This window comes from Protopterus annectens, chromosome 8.part1, assembly GCF_019279795.1.
Source record: "Protopterus annectens isolate FY-2018-M chromosome 8.part1, PAN1.0, whole genome shotgun sequence".
NCBI classification, from domain to species: domain Eukaryota; kingdom Metazoa; phylum Chordata; order Ceratodontiformes; family Protopteridae; genus Protopterus; species Protopterus annectens.
In genome coordinates this window covers 401,073,610-401,091,511 of record NC_056742.1, presented here as the reverse complement: position 1 = coordinate 401,091,511, position 17,902 = coordinate 401,073,610, and positions in this window count along the sequence as shown.

Genomic DNA, 17,902 nt, shown 5'->3' with positions numbered 1-17,902 from the left:
GCATCAGTGTACCTTTGGTTCCTTATTATAATTCCATGATCCATAACTGTGAAACTAAGAATTTACAAAAAGCAAAAAACAAAAGTGAAACTTCAGGGGAATAGTGACAGTTAACAATTGTTTTTTTTCTTTAAATTTTTATTTTTTTTTTGGAGGGTAATGTCCTTCTATGCCCCTAGTATGGGGGAACTGCACTCTATTTACCCAGTATATATAAATACTAACTCCAAGATCATCATTCCTTAGAGTAAAGGTAATACTCCAGCAAGGTGACTTTTTTCCATTTATTTTATGCTTTGTTGACCAGGTTAGTCACACTAAATCAGTACCTTCCTTTCAGGGGAGACACGAAGTGGTATTTATACCACTAGGGGGAATTTGGCGAAGGCATTGGGAAACTTCCCCTGATCTTTTTCATAGGTGCTGTGGGATCTTTTACATCAACCTGAACTACCACCAACTCAAGCTGATGGGGCCCTCCGTTTAATGTCTCATCTAAAGGATGCACTCTCAGGAGTACAGCACCCCCCCCTTATACTGCACAACATCATCAATAATCACTCTACCTGGTGCAGGAATAGAACCCACAGCCTTCAGCACCAAAAGTGAGTGTCCTACCTGTTTTGCAACTGACATCTTGTGTTTATATGTAGAACTCATTTTTGCATGTTCAGTCTTGCTGTTCTGAGACTCACACTTACAAGTCTCAGAATTTAAAACTTTACCCATTATTTTTAAAACAGTCTTTTATAAACTGAACATGTAAATCTAAATGAGCATTTCTGATGTACTCCGATTATTTACATCTTATAAAAGAATCATTTCATGCAGTAAAATAATGATAAATGTGTAAATTCGAATTCTCATGTTTGGGGAAGCGGCTGCACCTGACAATGCATCATTAACTTAAGCCATTTTCTGGAGATTTTTAATCAGTAGCAAATTACTGTGCATTGTTAACCAGTTGGTAATTTTGTGCACTGCTGAATGTAGTCATCATTTCTAGTTGTATGTCAGTCAGTGGGTTTATATTTACATAACACAATTTGATATTCAGCTGTAGTTTTTAATGCCAGGTTCTACATCATTGTCAGTTGTAGAAAATAGATACAGTTATACATCAAACATCCAGGCCAGTAACAAATATAATTATATCTGGCAGAGATGCTTGTATAAAAAGTGAGGTACAACATGTCCTACATTTATGGTTTCACAACCACACTTAGTTGGATTTAGTGTAGATATGAAGAGTTCTTGTACTGCTGTACACAAACAATAACACTTCACTTCACATGTCCTGGATATATTTTTATTCTTACAAATGAGAGAGAGAGAGAGAGAGAGAGTTAAAAAGAAAGTGCAATTAAGAAACTTACTGTAACAAATAATGCTATATTTCAAGGAACTTAAAAAGCAGCATGTAGTTTATGTGTGTCCCAGTCCAAATCCTCTGTAGGCTGACATGAGCACCTGCAGGGATCTATTATTCTCCAGTTGATGCAGGTGTGCTCTCTCTCTCTCTCTCTCTCTCTCACTCTGTCTCTCTCTCTCACACACACACACAGACACATGCGCACACACACAAACACACACCAGACGTCTCATATGCCCCTATTTTGCAGGAGTGCTCCTGTTTTAGGTGTGATTTACCCCTGTATAGGTTGCCCCTATTTTTGAAGCTATGTCCCTATTTCCTGAATTCCCTTCATCATGTGTGATTTTTGAAGCTGTCTAGTACACAGAATATCACACTACATTCTAGTGTCAACAATAATTTAAAGAAAGAGGACACACATTTTATGTTTCCATTTTTCTGAAGCAAAATAAATTACTTTCGTGTGGTAGAATGTTGCAATAAAATTCACTGAAGTCACACTGCCCTTTTGAAAATGTGCTTATATTTTTTAATCATTTTTGCCAGTTTCTGTTCTAACAATCCTACTGGAAGCAGGAAGAATTATGTGCTATTTGTTATTCACATGTTATGCTAATTAGAAGTCTACATTTTTAGCTGCCTTTTCCTTCTTTTCAAGGTCCTTCGTTCTTATTTTTAATATCCATGGGTTGAGAAATATGATGCACATGGCTACCATTGCTTTCAGCACTGGCCTATGGTAGCTTGCATGAGACCAACTGGCCACCAGAAGACCGCCACTTCCTTCCCCAGAATGGTCATTCCTTTTCCATTCTTCCTAGCCAGCTTTAATAAGCACCCATGCTGCTACTCAGTCTTCGATTACCTGGGTTTTTACCCTTCTGTGCTATGAAGGTGTCTTAAGTGAATAAATGAAATGTCAGATTCAGAAATGGCTACCACAAAGATCTTGCATTTCTGGCATGCCAGTTTAAATGGTGGAGGAATTCAAGTTCCACTGCAGCTATGGAGACCATTCCATGCTTTCCTAGAGTGGCACGCTGTGTATGTCATGAATGCAGGTAAGCATGCAGGGAGCGCATACCTGCTGTTTCTATGCATAAGATTGCTATTGCCACATATAAATGGTAATAAAACATATACATCTGGTCTCACAGCAATTGCATTATACATCTAACAGCAGTGGCATTACAAAACCTTCTACTTTTATTTATTTATTAATTCTTTTCTTAATTGAGTGAGTGAACTCGCTCAAATTACGAGCTGGCCAAAATCAAACAACTAATTCCTGAAATGCTTTTCAACCTCTTAATGCAAAAAAATCAGAACAAAGTCAAAAATAATGGGGAGAGGAACAACGGCTCAAAAATAGGGACATATTTTAAATATTACTGTTGTAAACTTCAAACGTTGCTAGAATAACAAGTTTTGTGTTAGCTTGCATTTTCTGGATGATATGAAGTCTGAAAATCAAATGTCTGTCATTATTTAATGACTTAGTTTTCAGTGATTTGACAGAAAACCACACATTTTATGAGGAACAGACCAAAATTATGAGGTAAAAATCTGGACATTCTGCAAAAATCCTGACAGTTGAGAGATATGATTCCTGATTTTCAAATAAGGACTCATAAAATGCAATAACAATTTGTCATCAGCGCCAAAGCAGTAACAGGTCAGGTCAAGGCAAAGACATATTTCAAGCTCAGAAACAATAAATAACTCTCAAATATGTAACTTTTGTCACACATCTTCTGTATGTGTTGTGCCACTTATATGTGGAGGCACACAGTGTCTGCTGATAGCCCATACTGATGGAATTCACGGCTACCAAAGGCACATTCCACTGATTGTCAGGGCTATGCTGGGCATATCACACTCCCCTGCAGCATGCCTTGTGACACAGTACTCATGTGGCATGCCACCACTTGCCACTAATTATATCAAGTTCCATAGCAATGAATCTAATTTCCCTAGTATGGCATGGATTCCAGTTCTGCTGGTTCCACTGATTGCACATGTATTGATTTCCTCTAGTCACGTCACAAAGTTGATATGAATGATATAAACAAAAAAGATTTCTCCTCTTTTTGCTGCCATATAGTATGCAGTATAGCTTGTTACCAAATAATTGTCTGTATGATCTAGCATGAAGGGACATGGGTTCAACTATAACATATAAGCATGTTGTTCTCAGCCTTATTGGGAAGCAGAATGCCACATAATGTCCTTTTTAATGAAGTGGGAGGAAAGCAGTTCTTCAATGCATGTGTTCAACACTGAATTGTTAGTATGTCTACTAATATATTAATTCCAATGCATGTGTTCAACACTGAATTGTTACTATGTCTACTAATATATTAATTCCAATGCATGCGTTCAACACTGAATTGTTACTATGTCTACTAATATATTAATTCCAATGCATGTGTTCAACACTGAATTGTTACTATGTCTACTAATATATTAATTCCAATGCATGTGTTCAACACTGAATTGTTACTATGTCTACTAATATATTAATTCCAATGCATGCGTTCAACACTGAATTGTTACTATGTCTACTAATATATTAATTCCAATGCATGTGTTCAACACTGAATTGTTAGTATGTCTACTAATATATTAATTCCAATGCATGTGTTCAACACTGAATTGTTACTATGTCTACTAATATATTAATTCCAATGCATGTGTTCAACACTGAATTGTTACTATGTCTACTAATATATTAATTCCAAGACAGCAGCATCTGAGAGGATTCACCGGGTTTACTACAAGTGATCACATGCTACAAACACATGACACACTTGCTCAAAAATGCAAGTGCTCAAACTCCCACTAGCCATATGTCCCATAGCTACTTAGGTCTCCCAAACTCTAAACCTCTAACACTCTGTAGTCTTACCAGAGCCCTAACTCTAATCCAAAATCTCCCAGCCATTTCCTAATCCCAGTCCTCAATTCCTGAACCTTAAACTCCCTTCCTGCTCCCTAAACCTACATTTCCTAATTGCTCCAGGACCCTAAAACTCCCTTTGCACTCCCTAAACTTTAAGCTTCTTTCCCACTCGCTAACCCTAAAACTCCCTTTCCACTCCCTAAACTTTAAACTTCTTTCCCACTCGCTAACCCTAAAACTCCCTTTCCACTCCCTAAACTTTAAGCTTCTTTCCCACTCGCTAACCCTAAAACTCCCTTTCCACTCCCTAAACTTTAAACTTCTTTCCCACTCGCTAACCCTAAAACTCCCTTTGCACTCCCTAAACTTTAAACTTCTTTCCCACTCGCTAACCCTAAAACTCCCTTTGCACTCCCTAAACTTTAAACTTCTTTCCCACTCGCTAACCCTAAAACTCCCTTTGCACTCCCTAAACTTTAAACTTCTTTCCCACTCGCTAACCCTAAAACTCCCTTTGCACTCCCTAAACTTTAAACTTCTTTCCCACTCGCTAACCCTAAAACTCCTGCTTCCTATCCCTTGATCTCTCTCCACCTCCTTTCCATGACAGCTGCATTTACGTTGCTCAAACTCAAACAATATGCTTGAGGAAGGTGCAGTAGCTGCTTGCCCAAACTCGTTTTCGAGTTCAGACACAACCAGCAACCTACACGAGCTGGAAGAGGCTTGAGTCCCTGGCTTTGAGACAGTGTTTTTTGAGCACTTGGGACTCCAGCACTTGTAGTAGAACCAAAATCACCCTACTCTGAGGTGCAGTGATCTCAGTGTTAATAACATAAATAGCAAATATACAGTGCAGCCCCTAACAGGCTGTTATAATAGGATGCTAAGGCAAAGAGCCATGCAAGAAATGCTTTCACAGCGAGGTTTGATTGTTTCTATGCTCCTTCTGAACTGCACTTTTGTGTTTGCATTTCACACAGTGTTGGACACTTCTTGTTCACAATTTGGTCATGTAGCCCAGGTGATTGGCATTTATTTATTTATTTATTTGAATGTGTTAATCAGGACAGAGCACTGATCGTGTGACTGATTACAGTCTCAGGAAATTAAATGATAATTGATGTTTGTTACAAGAGGTCATGCAAACTGTATCATGATGAAGACATACCACAACAGTGTATGCAGATCGATATACACTACGTACAACTATCAAAGCAGGTTACTGTGCCATATGTACAACAGTAAGTGAATCGAGGTATCAGTACTAAAATGGCATGGCAAAATAGAAGAACAAACATGAAGGCACCTAACAAAACTGGTCTGTTTCCAGTTTCTTCTTACAGACAGTAAACTATGTACGTGTAACTATAATGTAACTTGAAGCATTCACATAAACTGCAGGAGATCGCATGGATAGGTGCATACGTCAGCAGCCAGACTTCACCAGTGGCAGGCATACTCAGTGCTAACATAATTCACAGATGATATGGGTTCTGTCCATGGAGAAACAGTAGCATGGTTTACACTTATGAATCATGTTACTGTCAGGACTGCGACCCACACAGTGCATAATTCTCAGCCATGGAACTATGCACGATGTTCATAATAAGATTGATAGTTATTGGGGTCCAGAGAGAACTCTCCTTCATGTATTCGCATACTTTCTTATTCCAGAAGTCTGGTACATTTTCCATCTTTATGAGCTTATTGAAGACTATTAATAGAGGTTATCATGTTTGCCATTGATTATGTAAAAAAAAAACTGCTGGAACATTGTCTAACTCCATGGAACTTGTGCTTTTAATTTTGATGAATGTAGATATGATCATGCCTTCTGCGATAAAATGAACTTCATTTCTTATATGGAGGGAAAGTTTCTATCCATCCACTGGATAGCACAAGTTATATTTGATAATATAATAAATGATACATCTATTGGTTTGGAAATCACTGTATTGTAAAATTCTCTCATATGTTTTCTGATATTTTTTTCTTTACCACAGTCTTGTCTTCATGCATCCCAAACCTTGCATCCTACTGACCCAATAATTTTCCCTCCTTGGAAAAAGTCAGGCCATTCATTTTCTGGCCAGACTGAGAGCCCTATGACTCATTCATTTTTGACTGAGGTGAGAGTCATATAAGTATATTCAATTTCCTTCTGAGGTAAGATTCAGGCACCAGGCAGACTGCCATTCATGTGACAGTCCTCCCTCCTCCCAGTTGCAGCAAGTCGCTTTACATTCAAGCCATGGGCTGTAGGGACCTCCCTGTGTGTGTCCAGGGACTGCCTACCTTGAAATGTAACATGATCTACCAGTGCAATAGCTGATACTGGAAGTATCCCAACATTATATTCTCCTGCTGAGGTCAGTTGTGTAATGGGTCACAGCATCCCTCTCACCAAGATCGGTAAGCTGGCAGTGGCTGTTCCCCATCTCCTTCCTTGGTCCTTTCAGTGCACTTCTGATCTGATTCAGGTCATCTAGACTATAGATAAGGTTTTATCCCTTTACTTTGCAGGGTTGAGGATGGTGTTGGAGGTTTTAAATATGTTGTTGTCACCCTCAGTCATATATGCCAGATTATGTTTGTATTCTGTTCTAGATATTTTGTTGACTTTCATCAATATTTTCTGTATTTTATTTAACCTAGTCCTGTTCCTCAGACTGGAAATCTTTCTAAATGACAGGTAGTGCATCCTTTTCCTTTTAGCTATCTTGCTGGTGTTATTCCATGACCACAATTGTTTACTGTTAGCTTTTTATGTATAGCTCTATCTGCTATGATATGCTTCAAATGCTATTGTTAATGATTTTCTAGTAGTTTTATTGAGGGCATTAAAGAACAAATCCCATTTTGTTGGGGGTGAAGGTCTCCTTTATCCTAGTTGTTATGTCTTTTGGCTTTTCCCGGTTAGGGGTCGCCACAGCAGAACTCCGGTCCGCTAATGATTGGCAGTAGATTTTTACGTGCTGAGTTGCCAGCTCTGACGCACAACCTTCAACGAAGGTACGCCCATTCACGCATGTCTCCACACAGAAAATGCTCTAGCTGAGAATCAAACAGGACAACATCTTACTGTGAGGTTACAACTCTAAGGCAGCACCACCACCGCAGTGTCTCCCTTACTCTAGTGTGATACCTATTTTTGTTTCCCCTGACCTTTGTTCTTAGACTGAAGACATCAGTATCATGACCAGAATCTAATGTGGAGGGGATAACAACAGGTGGAAACCAAAGCATGGAACCTAAAGTTTGGTTAACCTAAATCGAGAGTGTTGTTACCCCATTAGACCTCCTGACTAGCTGCTCTAGTCAGTTCGAAGTCAGATGATGATTTTTACTGGACTAGTACTCCATCTAGCCAGTGTGTAGCTAATGACAATCTCACATTAGAATTGTATTATGCTTTGTTAAATATTGTAGTATATTTAAAAATAATCCTCATGCTCCTTTGTTGACATGGAAAGGCTTAGAATGTGTCCTATAAAACTATTACCAGGGTTATTGATCAAAAGTATGACAGTTATGAATTCATGGTTGCACATTCTTTAACTTTCAGAATATTTTTTCGTGAATATGACTACATTGCCACTTGTTTATATGTTACAGAGAAAGCTGAAAAATCTGACATTTCAGAAAAAAAAATGTCTTTCAAATACAAAGTCTCTATGACGACCTTTAAAGTCTTCTGAATAAGGAAAAGCCTCAAGCCTCAATGTTACTCACTTTGTTATTCAGACAGAGTCCTAACACTTAAGTCTTACCTTTACCTCTGTTTATTTAATTTTTATATTTGTCATATATATTTTTTTGGGTATATCTAAAAAAGATATCGTCTATTGTTTTCTTTGTAGTCTGGCAGTTTATCTGTAATGATTAAGGCGATGAGCTGTTAATGAGATTCATCCTGTAGTTCAGAGTTTGAATCTCTCAGTCTCCAATTGCTTACAGTCTGACTATAAATAAGTCTGTTAACCAGATAGTGCCCTCTGGTTACACCAATGAATACATTTCAATAAATAAAATTTTTGATTAAACGTTTAACCCTCACCTTTCATTTCCATAAAATGCCTTAGCCTATACTCTGTCATCTAGTCCTGAATTACAAATGCAGCACATATTAATAATAAAAAAGAAGAAGAAAAAAAAAAAGAAAAAAAGAGTTCTCGGACTAAGGAGCGAAACTTGCATGTTAGTGAGTTACTCTATATGTTCTGCCTGTCACATGCATTTCTTATGCTCTGCTTTTATCACTCATTTACCCCATGGCTCAGGTTACAGCAGAAAGTGGTCCACAGAATAGCCCATAAAACAAAGAAACAACTAAATAAATCGGAGTTAAGTAAATTCTGATCAGGCAGAACTGATAAAACAACACAAATGATTACATAAATATAATGTCTCCTGTGATTATAGACACCAGTCCTTCTCATTCTTTGTTTTGGCATTGTGTAGATTGACAAAAATGTTTTTATTTCAGAGATAAATTGTTTATTGGGTAAACTAAAAAAAAAAATATATATATACATATATATATATATATATATATATATATATATATATATATATATATATATATATAAAACTCAAAAAGAAGACCAAAAACTAATAACGCAAAACCACAAGTCTCAGGATAATGTCCGGCAGTCAGCAACCACTCAAAATAGTCAGCAACCACTCAAAATAGTATTCAGGACCAAATTTGTAAAAACGAAGCCACAAACGTGGAAATAACGGTTTATTTGCTCTCCTGGTTGAGCGCTTTCATCAAATTCAAAACTTGACTTCCTCAGAACCATAAACGGAAGTGACAACACAAACACAATATATATACATACATCTCCTAACAGTTACCAAACAAATCTTTGGGGCATTGTTAAATCAAGAGTCAAGCCCTGATTCCCTGATTGTCGAAAGAGCACATAGAGCGCTGCATGTTCGTCAGGATTCTGTAGTACCAAGACTCATATATACTAAACTCCTAAATTTTCAGGACACTCAAAAAATCCTGGCTACAGCAAGAAATAAGAAGATTTTTATGTGGAACAAACACAAACTGTCTTTTTCACAAGACTTGCCTCTTCAAATAAAAATATGTAGGCAAAAGTTGTCACCATTCTGTGCTGACTTGATCAAACGTGGAATCAAATTCCAAATGCGCTACCCTAACACGTTGACATTTACATACAAAGACATTAAACATTCAGCAAAAGACCCTAAAGAAGCAAAAGGCATTTTTATGAAGTTGTTCAATGAGACTCCCGCTTTAGCCTTGTAAAATGCTAACAATGTTACATATGATACATGCTCTTGTTTGAGTGCCTTAATGCTACAAAGATAGCATACTGTCTGTTTGTAAGTGAGAGATATTGGTTTCTGGCTTTTAATTTTTCTGGTTCCTAGGTAATGGTAGTGCATCGAGCTCTACGGTAGAGAGCTTCACAGTCAGAGGCAGCTTCATTTGTCTTTTGATGGGTGAGTTACGCTCTAAACTTCATTTGGTATACTAATACTCACCTATTTAATTTTTCCAAGGCATGGTTCTGTCATATTGCTACCACAGATGTGTGGTCAAGGTGTGAAATGTTGAAGATTGTGTGTTCAGCAGTGCCTGATTCAGAGTGGTTCGTCTGTTTAGTGCTTCCTTTAACATCCGGTCTCCAAGTCTGAGGCAATCTAAAATGCTGGTATACTCAGGGAGTTGCTTCATGATAGTCGAAACACCCTCTTAAGTACATAATGGCGATCCTCGAACAAATAATCAGGCTTTATCTTTTCGAGTTCAACTGTATAAGCATGTGAAGATCGCTGGACACTTTGACGAGACTTACAGAATTTTTTTTTAAAAATTCACTCTTGTGGATTTATGACATCTTTTTTCTGAATGACAGATTGTACCTATGTTTCATACATGGTTTTTTTTTCTCTTTTTTGTATACTCATGTGCATTATTTAGTTGGTATTGAGCAATAAGATTTTTCACCATTCGCTCACTTCCGTAGTTGCTACGGGCAATAGAGGTACAATAACTCACAATGTTAATGTCTTACTGGACATTGATGGGGTATTGCTTATATTGTTCTATGGAGTATCTTTTAATACAAATTAGGATAACTTATGTAAATACTTTATTTACTCAATGTCTGGAGCAAATTTAATTCCTCTAGCCTTGTCATCTTTTAATATGCATGTATAAAGAACTTACACGCGTGAGTTAGTTTTTTAAATTATATAGATTGTATTTCTAATATGATTCATATAGGATGCATAAGCTAGTTAATTCTTTCTTTATTTTAATGAAATGATAGACTTATAATAGTAATGTCTTATTATTATGCAGTTCTCCTTTATTGATACATTTTACAGCTGTTTTAGGAATTGTTATAAATATAGCTTGTGTGTCACAGCTGGAGTGTCACATTCATATATTTTTATTTTTAATGTAATTTAAAGCTAAATACATGATTTTATTTGTATCTATTATAATTTTAAATAGATTTATAGGAGTATGGGAGTATATTTCTGTAGGGGTTCATGCTGGTTGGACATCTTGCTATTTATAGTTATGTAAATATGTATAGTTTGGTTATTTTGTTAATAGTCCTTATTAGGACTTTTTGTAATTCTACTTTATGTATTTACGATATAATGGTAACCAGTTTTTTACCGTTCTTATTTTATCATTTCTGTTTTTTTTTAATAAGTCAGTGGGGGTGGTTAGGCACTGGGGGAGTCTTGAGGGATTACCTTGTAATAATATATATAAAAATCTTAATTCTAAATATTGCTCAAAACACTATATTTAGTAGGATTGAATCTTATATTATGTGCAACATACTAATGATACATATTACATTTTCCTTTTTCCTTACAATCTGATTTACAGAAGATGAGTTTATTGAACATTGACTCATGGAATGTGAGAGGGATGAATAATAAAGCTAAGAAATCTCTAATACATCATTTAATTTTCAAATCCCAAGCCAATATTTGTTTCTTACAAGAAACTCATTTACCCAGAAATGAATGGTTTAAAGATGGGAATAAAAGGTGGATTAGAAAAATAATAGCGGCTGGAGATTCCTCTAATTCTAAAGGGGTGGCCATTTTCATCAAACAGACCTTTCAGGGGGTCATTATTGAGGAAGATTACGACAATAATGGTAGATGGTGTTACTTTACTACCAAAATACATAATCTTGACAAACCTTTTTTATTCTTAAACATCTATGGACCTTGTAATCTTCAACATATTTTCATCCTTCAGATTTACAATATTATTTCATCTTTTAAAGATCATTATATCATAGTCGGGGGAGACTGGAATGCTATTATTAATCCAATTTTGGATCGTACTAGTAACTCCTCCTCATATAATCATCAAGCATCCATTGCACTTGAGGAACTTATGTTAGATCTTGATCTTATAGACCCATTACAATTCACTAATTACTCTACTAAGAAAGACATATTCACATATTATTCAAAATGCTACAACACATGGTCAAGGTTAGATTTCTTTCTTGTATCAGCTACCATATTTCACTTTATAACTAATTTTTCTATTGAGCCGAGGTTTCTCTCAGATCACTCAAGAATTTTGTTAAACTTATACATAGCTTCAAATACCCCTTTATCATCAAAATGCAGTAAGTGGACATTAAATAATAATTTGCTATCTAATATGGAAATCAAAATATTATGTTCTGAAATAATTCAGGAAATGGATTTAAACCTAGAGTCAACTAAGATTCCATATGATATTCAATGGGCTGCATGCAAGGCTAAAATAAGGGGGATGCTTATTAGTAAGGCTTCATTTCTCAAAAATATTATAGAAATAAAGAGCTTTTCTTAAAATAATATTCAATCCCTTGAAAATAATTACAGAATGAACCCTATTCCTTCAATTTATAAGCAATTAATAGATTCTCAAAAGCAATTGCTTCTTTTACATCAGCACAATCTTTCTATATTAGAACAAAAGCTTTTAGCTACTTATTCTGAATGGGCTCAGGTGCCTTCTAAAGCTCTTGCACGGATAATTAAAAATAACCTTACCAGACATAAGATATCGCCCATACAATTCAAAAAACAGTTATATAGTACTGATAAAGATATATTGTTAATTTTCACTTCTTTATACACAGACTTATATTCTAAGACCCCTAATCCTACAACTAAGAATCATATTAATGACTTTCTGGGTTCTATTGTATTTCCCAAATTGAGTGATGAATGTCAGAAATCTCTATCAGCTCCTTTAACTATTCAGGAAATTTCTGAGTCTATTGACAGACTCAAAAATGGTAAATCACCTGGCCCTGATGGTTACACAGCTGAATTCTTTAAAGCTTTCAAAACAGAATTAGTCCCCTTCCTCTTTAAAGTATATAACTATATACAAACTAATAACATTTCCGATTTGCATTGGAACACTTCAAAATCCATTTTAATTCCGAAAAACAATAAAGATAAATTAGATCCACACAATTATAGGCCCATTGCATTAATTAATATAGATATTAAAATTTTAGCCTCTATCCTTGCTAATAGATTAAAAAAGGTTTTACCATTTATAATTTCTTCAGAGCAATCAGGCTTTATGTCCCATAAGCATGCATGGCATAATACTTTAACTTTAGAATCCATAATACATTTCACCAAATGTAATAAGAACCCTCTCTATGCATTGTTTCTTGATGCTTCGAAGGCCTTTGACAGAGTGAATTGGGAATTTTTATTTCAAACTATGATTTGTTTTAATCTACCTACTACTTTTATAAATTTCATTAGAATGTTATATAAAGACTCCTCTACCATATTGCATATAAATGGATGTACATCTAAACCGATTAAAATTACTAGTGGTACAAGGCAAGGATGCCCGCTTTCTCCCTTTCTTTTTAATTTATATATTGAGCCTTTATTACTTTATCTAGCACAAAAATCTTTTCATAAAATTCCTAGATTATTAAATACAAATCTGCTTTTGTCAGCATTTGCGGATGACCTTGTCATTTATTTTCAAACACCTATTACTGATCTTAAAAAACTGATTAACTGTCTAGATTTATTTTCACTAGCCTCTGATTATCACATTAATTCAAATAAAACCCATATTCTCCCGATTAACCCTTTAGCCCATAAGATATATTTTTTCAGGACTCCCCTTTTAAAATTATGTATGGAGTTAAATACTTAGGTATCCATATTGAACATAACAGCGTATCCACATTTCAAAATAACTTAGCTAAGCTATGGTCTTCAATATTGCTGGATTTACGCAGATGGGAAATTCTAAATTTATCACTTTTATCTAAAGCTGCTATAATTAAGATGAATATTTTGCCCAAACTTCTTTTTCAATTTAATTCCTCAGATCAAATTATTCCTAAAATTTTTTTTGATAAAGTTAATAAAGAATTAGCCAAATTTATATGGTATCCTAGATCCGTTAGGATTTCTTACTCCAAATTGACAATACATAAAAATAAGGGAGGGTTGGGTTTGCCTAACTTTTATTTATATTATCTAATTATTTCAGCTAACAAACTTTTAGTTATCTCCAGAATGAATCCTTCTAATTACAATCATTATCCCAATTGGGTGAAATTATGGCATCAATACATTATATCCAAAAATATTAATCCTGCAGTTCTTCCTTTCCTACCTACGGATATCATAAACACTCTTAAAATTTCTAATTTCCTAAAACATAAAGCAAAAGCTTTCCAAGAGATTTTGAAACTCATTAACCTAGATGCTGTCTCACATGTACTTCAGCCTTTTCACTTAAATCCAAACTTTAAATTAAATGATAACCTTTTTGATCTCACAAAATTTCCCCGAATCAAAAATCTCAAGGTTTGGGATCTTTTGAATTATAAAGATAAACCTTTGTCAGATATACGTAAGTTACTTAAGGTTAATCTCACTTATACCACAACTTTACGTCAATTAAGAGAATTAGCTTTGACTAAATTGGACCATATAAATCCGAAGAAACAAGATCTTAATAATCTAGACACGACAATCCAAACACTTTTGCTTCCTAATAAAATGCTATCCAAATCATACAAGTTATTAAGTAATTTAATACAAGATTCCCAATGTCTCTTTTCCAATTTTTGGGATGAACACAACCCTAATCTATCAGTAGATCAGAAAATATCTGCTATTAAGATCACTCTAGATTATTCACCTTTTAAAAAATTGTTTTATACCCAACTGATGATCAACAATAATGCGTATCTCACACCCTCTAAACTCAACAAATTCAATGCTAGTAAGTCTTCTTCATGTCCGTGCTGTGCTTTTAGCGGATCTTCTACACATTTTTTGGTTTTGCAATCATTCACATAAACTTTGGACTTCTTTGAGAGTGAGACTACAGAGAATGGGATACCACAAATCCACTTTAACTTGGGAATTAGCTATCCTTCATATTCCTATACTACAGTTATCTAAACTAGATACACATGTGATTATTTATATTTGCTCATTGATAAAATTTTACATTTCAAAAAACTGGCTTGACCGCACCAAATTAAATTGGAATGGTTTTAGATCTTTAGCTCACTCTTATATTGCGGCACATAAAACTTTGGCAAAGAGTCCTAAAAAAATAGCTTTTAACAATAAAGCAATTGACAAAGTGTTATTTATCATTAACAGTGATTAGTGGTCTTGTCTTGTTGGTATGTTGCATAATTTTTTACTACCCTTAATCTTGCTTTTTTAAATCTCTCTAGAGTTTTAAATACATTATAATTATATTTCCTATGGTTACCATTTCTCTTACATGTTGTATATAGTTATAGTTGTTTAGTTGATATTTTTAGTTCTATGCTCTCTTATATAAGCTTGTATAACTTTAACAAATTCCTATCTGAAAGTTTATAATATGTGGTTTATATCGATCTGATGTTATGTTTAGTAAATAATAATTTCATAAAGAGATTTTTGAGAAAAAAAATATATATACATACACCCCTGTATGTGTGCGCATGTGTGTATGCGTGTGTGTGTGCATGTGTGTGTGTGTGTGTGTGTGTGTGTGTGTGTGTGTGTGTGTGTGTGTGTGTGTGTGTGTGTGTTTGTGTGTGTGTCTGTGTTTGCGTGTATGTGTGTGTGGATGTCATAGAGAGATACCAGAGTCTCTTAAAAAATGCTATGTACATAAAATCTGTCATCCTTTAATATACAGAAGGAAGAGTCACTCTGCTAATGTTCAGATGTTAAAGATCTATGATGATTATTGTCCACCAGAGTCAATTTATAGAAAAACAGGGTCATCACCTTTTCTTATAAGTGATGTAGACCACTTTTTAGTGAAACAACATTCTGCAAGCAACTATATAGCCTCAATCAATACAAAAAAAAATTACAAGGGAAAGAACATATATTCTAAAATATCATACAAGTTTAGCCCCCTTCTGCACATAACTGACTCATCACAGAAATGCAGTGATCATACTTTCTCCATTCTAGACCCTAAACTTCGGCAATCTGTTCCATCTAACATAAGAGACTCTACTACTCTTTTCAAATTCAGGAAAGTATAAAAAGACCGTTTCTTAGCTTTTTAGCTTTTGCTTCTGCAGTATAACATGAAACTTGATCAGTGGCTCCAGTTATACTTCTTCTGCCTTTCTTGTACGGCTGTTTTGTGATTTAATCATATATTAATAATATGATGAAGACATATGCCTGCTCACACTTTCCTTCCTATTACTCCCTCCTTCCCCACCCACTTCATTTCCTTCATTTCAGCCCTAGGGTTACCACTTGCCCCACTTTATGAGGGACAGTCCCTCTTTGGGCAGTTACATCCTGTGAAAAAGTAAAAAAAAAAGGCAATTGTTCTGATATTTTAGGAAGAAATATTTCCTAAGTGTTCTTTAATAGTTGCATAAAACAATTATTTTTTATCTGAAACCTTAAACATTATATGAAATAGCATAAGCAACTCAAATGTTACAAGAATAAGCTTTTATTTTTGGGCCGTGGGCATATTTTGCACTGTAAAATCTAACATTTCTACAAAAAAAATGTCCCTCTTTGGGCATTTGAAAAGATGGCAACCATATTCAGGCCTCCTCTCTTCTGTATCCTGTTAAACAATTTACTTTCCATTACCCACTACCTCAAATCTTTTTGTACTCTCTATTCTTTTTCTATCCTCCCTTTTACCTGCTGCCCCCTATGCCTGCTTGTTCTTCCATTCTATTATCAACATTTTTCAACTGATGTATGTAACATTTTTATTGTTCAATATAGTTTGCTGTTAGTTGGCATTGATTTAATTATGAGTTTTACTCATTGTTGTATATACTATGATTTTTCCATTATTTGTGATTTTCTCCCAGATTGAGCCTGAAATAATCCTGTTAGATGAGTGCTTTTCCACAGTTAACAAGTCTAAATTATTATAATGTTCATTGTATTACCATTGTTGTAAAATTTAAGTTGCTTCTACTGTTTTATATCATATTAAAGTGGCTGAAATACAGTACCATAACTGTCATCATCATCATCCAAATTTTTCACATTTTTATATGGCATTGGGTGTTACCCCAGCTTTTTGCAATGCACGCGAATCAGTGCTGCTGTCCTACTATCGTCATCAGTCGTGCTCGACTGTCATAAGCCTTCTGTTATACAACCCATCCTTCTCTTGGCTGGATATCATCTTTTTTTGCTTTCTTCCTGTCTCCTGCAAACCTGTTTATTACATCAGATACAGCTTTTCTGCACATGTGAAAAAACCCCTGTGATCTGTCCTTGTTAACCGTCTATGTATTTTGGGCTAATCTGACTAAAGCTCTGACATCTTAAATTTCTCTGTGTCCCACAGTATTCATCTTCGTATAGATATCATAACTTCAATCACCTCAAGCTTCTTCAGCTGCTCATCTTTTACTGCCCAGACTTTAGTGCTGTACAGCAGCATTAGTTGCCCCACCATTATGTACACGTTAATTTCCAGCTTCATTGACCGTCTTCTGTCAGGCACTGCTCCTGACACTTTTTGTCTCTTGGCTGCAGCCCCCCCTGATTCTGCTTTTGATGTTCTCATTCACATTCTCTTCAATCACACCCCCTAGGTATTTGACGCTGTTACCCTGTGCAACTGTTTTCCCTTTTATCTCAGATTTCACCTTCTTTTGATTTCCTTCATTTGTCACCATAATCACTGTTATATCTTTACACGGTTTCATCCCATGTGCCTTTTGTTTAAAATTCTAGAAACTATCGATTGCTGAAGTTTTTATTTAGAGTCTGCTTGTAATGCCACATTGCCTACATACAGCAATGCTATTACTTTGTCCACTACAAACCTGATTGCTGTTGTAGTCCATCACCAATATAAACAAGTGCATGTTCAGAGCTGAACCTTGACGCAAACCTGCTCCCAGTGGAATATGTTCTGCTCTGTAAGCCTAAACACTTTTCATACTTGTATCATTGGATCATTGTACATTGTCTGCACTAATTTTTCAAATGTTTCTGGACCTTCAAGCTATTACAGAACCAATTAATTCATTTTTGAGACCTTTTCATATATTTTTGCCATGTCTAGGAATGTACAGTGGGACTCTTTCTTCATCTCC